Source organism: Corvus brachyrhynchos, unplaced genomic scaffold (assembly GCF_000691975.1).
Source record: "Corvus brachyrhynchos isolate BGI_N302 unplaced genomic scaffold, ASM69197v1 scaffold115, whole genome shotgun sequence".
NCBI lineage: Eukaryota > Metazoa > Chordata > Aves > Passeriformes > Corvidae > Corvus > Corvus brachyrhynchos.
The window spans coordinates 14,905,110-14,913,644 of NW_008239553.1; the positions used below are offsets into that span (position 1 = coordinate 14,905,110).

Consider the following 8,535-nt stretch of genomic DNA (forward strand, 5'->3'; position numbering starts at 1 on the left):
CCCAACGTTTGGATCACCTAGAAGAGCATGTCCTAGTGTGTTCAAACACGTGGGGCCACTACACATCACGGATTTCTGTACTTAGCTGATCATGTGAAACCAATCTTGACTGAGCTCAATCAGCAAAAATAACTTGAGCTTCATAAATCATTGTTATCATTCCACAGGAGGAGGCATTGCTATGGATTTTCTCTCCTCAAACTTTTCAGGCCACAAATTTCGCAAAGCTTTTCTTAAATTAGTTTCATTATGTTTGTGTAATTATTCATTGTTTACCCACCAGATTAGCAGTTGGTTCACCATCAAGTTTATTTTTTCTTTAATTTAAATATTCTTTTTTTTTTTTGAGATGATCTCCTACTTCTTATTGACTTTCAGTGATCATTCAACTATTTAAAAACATTGTCCTTGGTATAATAATGGGCCAGACTTTAAAAATTTTACTTCTGCTTACAAAAAGAGATTGTAGTTACAGATAATCTGGATAGTTAGTTTTCCCAGACACAGAACAGATTGGGTTTAACCTTGATCTGTTTGAAAGGATTAGAACTAATTTTTCAGTTCTGTAAACTCTTTTAGGTACATTTAGTCAGAGATTAATCTTGGAATTAAAATACAATATTATAAGAGTTTATTAGAAAGAAAGTAGTATTTGAATATGTATCTTTCTAATGTTTAAGTACTAACATGCTTTAAAAAATACTTACTATCTGGAAACCCGAGTGTGGGAGAATGAAGGATTAATGTCTTTGTTACATTTTAACAGAATGGAGTTGCAAATAACTTAATTGAATAAATAAAATTGGAAAATGTAATCCTAATTTTTGTTTTGTAATTAATGCCTCTAGAATACAGGAAATAAGATTAGTGTTAGTCCTAGTTTTAATTAAAAAATTACCCTTCTGTATGGAAGCTAATTTTCTTTTCGTTTAAAAATCTTCTTTCGCAAAATACAATAGAAGCATCATACTAAGAAACATGCGTTTTAAGAAGTAGAGGAGTTTATGAAAACAAATACAACTTTTTTTCTTCATAGTTAGTTTTAATGTTCTGGTAAAATGACCTTCAACACTTTGTTCTGGCACATTTATAGACAGCATTATCACTTTTAAAAGAAAACATAATTTCCTAGGTTTTTTATTACCTATGATAATAAACACTTTCTTGAATGTGTTGCTTGAGCCTGTTCTGCTGGTGTTGTGTGTCTCTCTGTGTGTGCAAGTGTCAGTAATTTGTTAGGTTTTTGTAACATTAAAAATACTGAATCTAATGTTTAACAATTTCTATATGGTAAACATTAATTATTTCTTGACGCATACCTAAGATACAGGTTGATAACTTATATTCCTGATAACTTGTGGGATACTTGTTTGTTAAGCAGCTTTCCAAGATGGAACAGAGACTCTTTGTACTGTATGAACATTTGTACATTTTCATCATTGGGTGTGGGTTTCTTAGTTAAAAACAACTCCTGTACCACTGCAGAGGAAAGTAAACTTGTGAGAACTGTTTCAGGGAAGGGTGATTAAGACCTCATGGCAGCAAGTGTTCTGAAGATTGTTTTGAAAGGGTTTAAGATATCTATACCAGTAAAAGTGTCTAAAAAAATGGCATAGCCAAATTCCATGTTAAAAATGTGGTATTTTTTAATTTAAAGACGAGATAAAAGAAACAAGGCTTATGTGATCACACTGCCTGTTGATTATTGCCCTGCCAATAATTTTTAGTGCATTGTCCAATTTTGACCAAATTTGACAGGGTTAGAGATCCTGAGATATTAAGCTCTTAAAATCTCAATAAAAATATGTGGCTAAATAGACAAAACTGACCCTATTAGCCTTCCAGGGAGAGAAGGGCTGTATCATGAACTCACTCCTTAATTAAACATTAATGAATCCATCTGGGAACTAACTAAAGTACAGACCCACAGTAGACCCAAGTTTCATTGATTCCATTTTCCCAGACCTTCTTGTTTAACTGACAGCATAGAAGAAAAATCTCTTCATGGGCATGGGATTGTTTCATTTGGGTATTTTTTGCATTGTAATATGCTGTAATAGGAAACTATATTAGTCATACAATCAAATACTTGCACAGAACTTTCAGGCTGTCTGTTGAATTCCCTGAGTTCTTAAAGCCTACCAATTAGAAGTTATTAACTAGCTAAAGACAGTTTATCAAGTAATACATATTAGAAAATTATTTGCTAGGAACCTATGTATAGAACATGCAATTTCTTTCATTAGTTCTGAAATAAAAAATTTTTATTAGACAAAAAAGCTCCAGTATGAGAATGGTAGACAGTAGCTGTGTGAAATTATCTGCACTCATACTTTTTTTCAAATTTGAGATTTAATACTGTACAACCAGAAAAACAAAACAGAAAATTTTTTACACTGGATGTATTCTCTTATGTGTGCTATGTTTATATATGAAATCAACTAAGTAATAAGATTTCTTTTGTTTAGAACTAAATTAAAAGTAATACTTTTTCTCAAAATACAAGGTTATATTAGAAGTAACTCAATATAATAATGTAGAAGTAGGAGAAAATTCAGGTTTTATGTGTAGCTCTAGACGGATAGATGTTTCCTGAGAATATCTCTTCCTAGATCAGGATACATAACTCCTCTAGAATTTTTGAAACATCATAATTTTACCAAAATTTTAAGATTATTCAGAAAATTTACTCAATAATTAGAACTAAAAGTATAAATATCTGAAATTGCAAAATTCATTTTTACTGTGAGTACCTAATTTCTGAGAACTTTTATACTCTGTGCTGCTATATTCTTTATTATATAATATGTTTGCAGAAAGTAAAACAGTTCTAAAATTAGATTCAGTCTGTATGAAATTAAAAACTTCATCCTAGGTAGCATATGACACTAAATTAGAAGTTGCATTTAAATGTCTTTAACAATTCCAAGCCCCCAATTTTCATACTGACCACCAGACTCACTCTTACTAGTCAAACAATGTTTTATAAAAAGCTATATATTCCAGTTTGATAATGAAAAAAAAAAAAAGGAAAGACAATCCATTTTCTGATTTTACATTCTTTTGCATTCATATGTGGGTTTTTGTGAATACTTGTTTATTTGCACTTGACATTTTGTTAATTTGTTTAAAAGATGCTATTAATTTTATTTCCATTCGTTTAAAATTCACATTTCAAGAAAGCAGATTCTGGCAGTGTCAGGTATTGAAATCGAAATTCACATGTTATATAATATGCATTAATTTATAACATTTGTAATGTATTCTATTCATGGCCTTTTATGTAGAGCCCAGTCTTTTTCTAGACAGTGAGATTGTGCTAAGAATAAAAAGATTAAATGGGTGTTGATGATACTTTTGAACACTTTTATGAATTGTTAGCTCCATGCTGTTGGCTTTGCAATCATCAGCTAAAACAGTAAAGTTTCATACTGTATTATAAACTACAGATTGTTTAACATGCTGAATCAAGTTGTTGGACACCTTGATAATAATAAAAAATTAACTATACCCTTGATTATGTATATAAACAGACCAAAGTATCCAATTTGTCTAAATCTTAGGATTCATCTCTGTGGCTGTACGATTAGTCCGTATGGCTGTGTGCTGTTGTACTGGGTCCAGCTGGTGTGGAGTTAATATTCTTCATAGCAGCTGGTGTGGGGATGTGTTTTGGATTGGATTTGGCTAAAATAGTGTTGATAGCACAGGAGTGTTTTGGCTGTTGTTGGGCAGCACTTGCACATTGTCAAGGCTTTCTCTTTGTCTCACTCTGTCCCCTCAGTGATAGGCCAGGGTGGGCAAGAATTGGAAGGGGTCACAACCTGGATAGCTGACTCAAACTCAGCATTCCATGCATGTAATGTCATGGTCAGCAATGAAAAAGGAGGGGATAGGATTTTGGGGGAGGTAGTATTGCTCCAAAAATGGCTAGGCATCACTCTCTCTGCCTGTGGGAGGTGGTGAGAGATTGCCCTTGTATCACTTGGTTTTTTCCTTCCCCTTTCCTTCATGTATTGAAATGCGTTTATCTTGACCCGTGAGTTTTTCTCACTTTTGCTCTTCCTATTCTCTATCCAGTTGAGGGGGAGGGGGGCGAAGTGTGTGAGTGGTTGTGTGGTGCATAGCTACTGGCCACAGTCAACCCATGATGATTCTAAAATAGCAACCCTTGGGAAAGGGTTTAGATTGCTCATGATAGTTCTTTGCAGCTCAAAGAAATGCCACGTGCTAGCCTATGAGAATTTGTTTTCCATGCTAGTGCTTGTAGGCCAGTATATCTGAGTCAAGGATTTCTGAAAATTAAATCTGTTCAAAAACTTTTCACTGTTAACAGATCTATTGAAATCAAAGCCAAAGAAGGCTTATTTTATCCCACTCTAATCCTGCTGGTTGTTGTACTGCTATAGTTTAGTGTGCTAGTAGTTTGAACATGTCAAGAATTTTGTTCGGAAACAGAAAAACTGTGTAACTGTAGAGCTTTTGATGATCCTCTATGGTAATTTTGCCCACCTAGGACACCTTTGAGCTTTTTCTTCCACTCTCCGAAGTCCCTGATTAAACAGGGTTGTTAAAAAATTTCTCTTGGATGACAATTGTACTTGAGGGTGGAAATAGTACATTTCTAGCCTGGGAGCCTTCTGGGCTGAACTTCTGACACCCAAGTATATCAGCAATGATAATACCTAAGAGGTTTGGATCTCTGTTTTCAAATAGTGGTGAGTCTTGGTGCTTTACAAAGACCGAGAAAATAAGGTCAATTGTCGCTTGTTCTCCTAACTTGATAATGTCATAGAATGTGACTTTTCTCACTTTGGGAAAAGAGAACCCCGCTGAACCTCTCTGGGGATATACTTTTCTTCCTCAGCCATTAAATCATGGATTAGTATGTTTCTAGGATGGGGTTCATGTTTTGACTACATTTCAGCATGCCAGCCTAAGAGGTTTTAGTTTTGACTAATGAGGAAGATGGGTTCCTGTGAGACTAGAAATGTCATAATAACTTTTTGTCACTGTTTTAACAGTCTCTGTCCAGGCTTTATAAAGTTCCAAGAGGAATGTCAGTAGGGGTTTTGTTTTGGTTGGTTGGTTTTGTTGTTTGCTTTGAAGGTTGAGTTTTGGTTGGGGTTTTTTTTGGGTCTACATCTTATCATAGATTCTGTCTTAAACTTATCTGTGATTGATTGGAAGACATGAGTCAGAAAAGACATCTTTTCTTCCTCAAGGCAAAAAAAAAAATCAAATGCCTTGTTTTAGGGTGACGTTTTTCTTGTGCAGAAGACACTATTATTTACAAAGCAGTCTCTTAAAGTTCTTAAAGCATATATTTTTGTATCATACAAACTCAGCCTTGGAATATAAAATTAAGAGTTCTGATGTCTCCATCCTAACTGCTAGTTGTTAAAATTTTCTTGTAATTTTGAAGATTGTCACTGCTCCAAAATGGTTAGAAAATTTGTAAAATCTTTATGCACCAGATCTTTCAATTCTGAAAGTAGTAAGATTGTAATGTGTCCAACTAAATCAGTACGCCTATGTGAATTATCCTTCTTACACGCGTTCATATATTTAAGGTCAGAGAGAAATACCAGAAAATTTATCCAGTCAGACTCAATGAGTGTTAAAATTTTCACTAGAGGAGCAGAAGTAACTGTGAGATTTTTGTGTAGTCCTGGCTACCCATTTTTCTTTCTTTGTCTTCCCCTCTTAGTGCATCATCATTCTCTGCTTGCCTCTTTTAGTTACTGACCACCTCCGATTTTCAGTCTGTGCTGCTATCCAGTATTTTCTTTCCTTTGTTCTTTAGAGATCTATTTCATAGTAGCCTGATGCATGAGGAGGTATTGGTTCTGTTGTAACTGGAAGCTGCTGTGCATACATTAGACCTGTTAAAAAGAAATATTTTCTGTTAATTTCTCATTTTCCATATAGTGTTTCATGTACTCTTCCATCCTCAGCAAGTAGAATATGTGGAAAAAATAAATTGGGGGATTTTTTACCATTTCCCTCTGGTACTACTTCACTTTTTAAACTGTTAGAGGATCATGAATCTTCATGCTGACTTCTGCACTTCAGTAAAAGGAAGTCATCACAAATACCTGATTCATAAGGCAAATTCACAAGATCATAGTCCATTTATTCTCTTTAAGCTAGATACAGATAGCAAGATGAGTAAGACTAGTGGCTGTTCTTCAGAGCCTTTAGCTGTGTTACAAATGACTTGCAGCAAATTAGAACTGCATATTTTGTAAACACCAGTTTTCCTTCCAAAGCTCTTGTCTGTAGAAAGACACAGAAATTCTTAATTTTCCTGGCTTTCGTATCTGTGTTCGAAGATGTTATATTGACTAAGGTTGTCTACTTCTTATCTGATCATAATATCCAGATCTGATACTTTATTCAGGATATGGACTAATCCAAACAATAGAGCATATTAAGAACTTGCATTTAGAAGTGAGACCAGATAGCAAACTTTACATGGGACAATTCCCTGTAATTGTCAAGGCCAGACAGAAGGGTGTCTCCATACAAAATGCAGTTTATGGGAAGAAATTTTGAAGGACCTCAATGTAATCCGTATACATGTAATGTAGAACATCTACAGTTACATCCTGAGAAGTTGGTGCAGTATGATTGGGTCAGCAGATCAAAGCGTCTGAGGCTCAAGCCAGTGTGTTTACAGTAGAGATTTAAACTTTGAGTTAGATTTAATCTGAGGTGAACATCTCCACCTCATGTGTTCAAAGCTGTCTGAAGGCTCAAATGTTACTTTGGTCCTTTTGTCCCTTTTAAGTATTGGAATGCATTTGCTGTGGAGCTTCCTGTTTAGTTTCCTCCTAATGGAAATCAGTTTACAAGCACCAAAACTTACCTGCAAACTAAATCAATGCTTAATAAAAGGGGACAGTGAGGAAATCTGCTTCATAAGCCTACTAATCAAAAAGCTCATGCCAATAGACGCCGTATTTCAATGTTCACTGCAATCAGGTTTTCTCTGATACAAGAGAGTGATGCCAGGTGTCCATTTCAAAACAAGCAAAATGTGCTGCACATAGTTGGGCCACAGCAGGTTGTAGAAGTTAAAAACCTTATAAAAGCTTGAGCAAAGAATGAGCAAGTTCCTGAGAGAATCCGTTGAGAATTACGTTACAATGGCGTTCAAGGCAGGAAACATTCTGTATGAACTACAGAATCCCAGAGGCAGAGAGAACACTCGGGGGAAGTGTGTTTGTCCTCATCCATAACTGGAACTGAGCACCTGCTTCAGGATATTCAGCTGGATGAGTCCTTGTGCTAGTCTGATATGGCTGTTAATATATTCTTAACTTGGTGAAATTGAAATCAAACACAGGGTCTAAGGGTGAAAGGATTACATGATTCCACTTCTGCAAAAAGCAAATCCTATGCAAGCAAATGTGGCATTGCTAGAGAAATAAAAGGAAATAAGTTCTTTTGTTTATGTAATTCATTTGAATTGCCTTCAGTAATTCCACAAATTTAAGACAGGGATTGATACCTTGACTGTGGGGCTTTGAAGACTCTGCTGAGGAAAATACATTGTTTCATGGGAACCTATACTGACAACATTGTGTTGGTCATTGCGGGTTGTGGAGGAGGAGAAAAAAGAGCAGGATATTACAAATTTTGAGTGGAAAATCAGCTAGAAATTTTATGGAAGATAAGAGAATTGCTATGGTTTCTTGTCTTACACATTACAGAATTTGTTATATGGAGTTGTTAATTTAATTTCTTAACAAGTCTCACCATCTAAATTTCAAATAAATACTTTTAAACAATTCCTGGGTGGACGTGTTTACAGTTAAAAATATGGAAAATACTGTTTGTCATGTAAGACAGGTATTTTCTTCCTCCCTCTTTTCCCTTTCATTGGTACACAAATACACACACTGTTATATTAATGTAAACTTTGTGTGTTTCTTCCTAAAAGTTACACCTTTTTTCTTTACGTTGTATAAAAAATTAAAACTTCTTTCCACTGTCTTTCCTTATCCTGTTCTTGCAAGATCAAAAAGCAGTAAATCAAGTTTTGCCACCTAGCTATAAATGTATAAACATGTTGTCCTTGTTAGTTATTGTGTTTCATGTGCAGGGGCCTGAAGATATTGTTTATGTTGTAGCTGGGAATGTAGCTATGTTGGGAAATTTGCCTTATTTAATTTTTCATCTCCTTGGAAACCAGAAATAAATTATTAATATAATAATGAATTGAACAATTTTATAAACAGTTCAGCTTATGTAGTTAATTTTATATCATAATGAATCATTAGAATTCCAACCTATGTTTTCTACTTTTAATGATATAAAATGAAAATAATTAATCAAGTATATTGGGTTAACTTTAGGCAAATTTTTGGGGCCTTGAGATGAATGCAATAAATCAGAGCTGCTCTGTATATTTCACTTGCAGCTGTCTTGCCACCAAGATATGAGGTGGAGAACCTAATGGTATAGAACTGATTGCTTTCCTTGCAGAGGGCACACAACATTGTTTCTGGCTATTGCCATATTGAAATA

The 8,535-nt window shown here is 34.7% G+C and overlaps 1 protein-coding gene across 6 annotated transcripts in view; it reads left to right on the forward strand.

Moving 5' to 3' along the window:
- Positions 1-8,535, forward strand: part of FMN1 (formin 1) — a 188,912-nt gene that overhangs the window by 156,301 nt on the left and 24,076 nt on the right. The gene's annotated exons all lie outside the window — the stretch shown is intronic.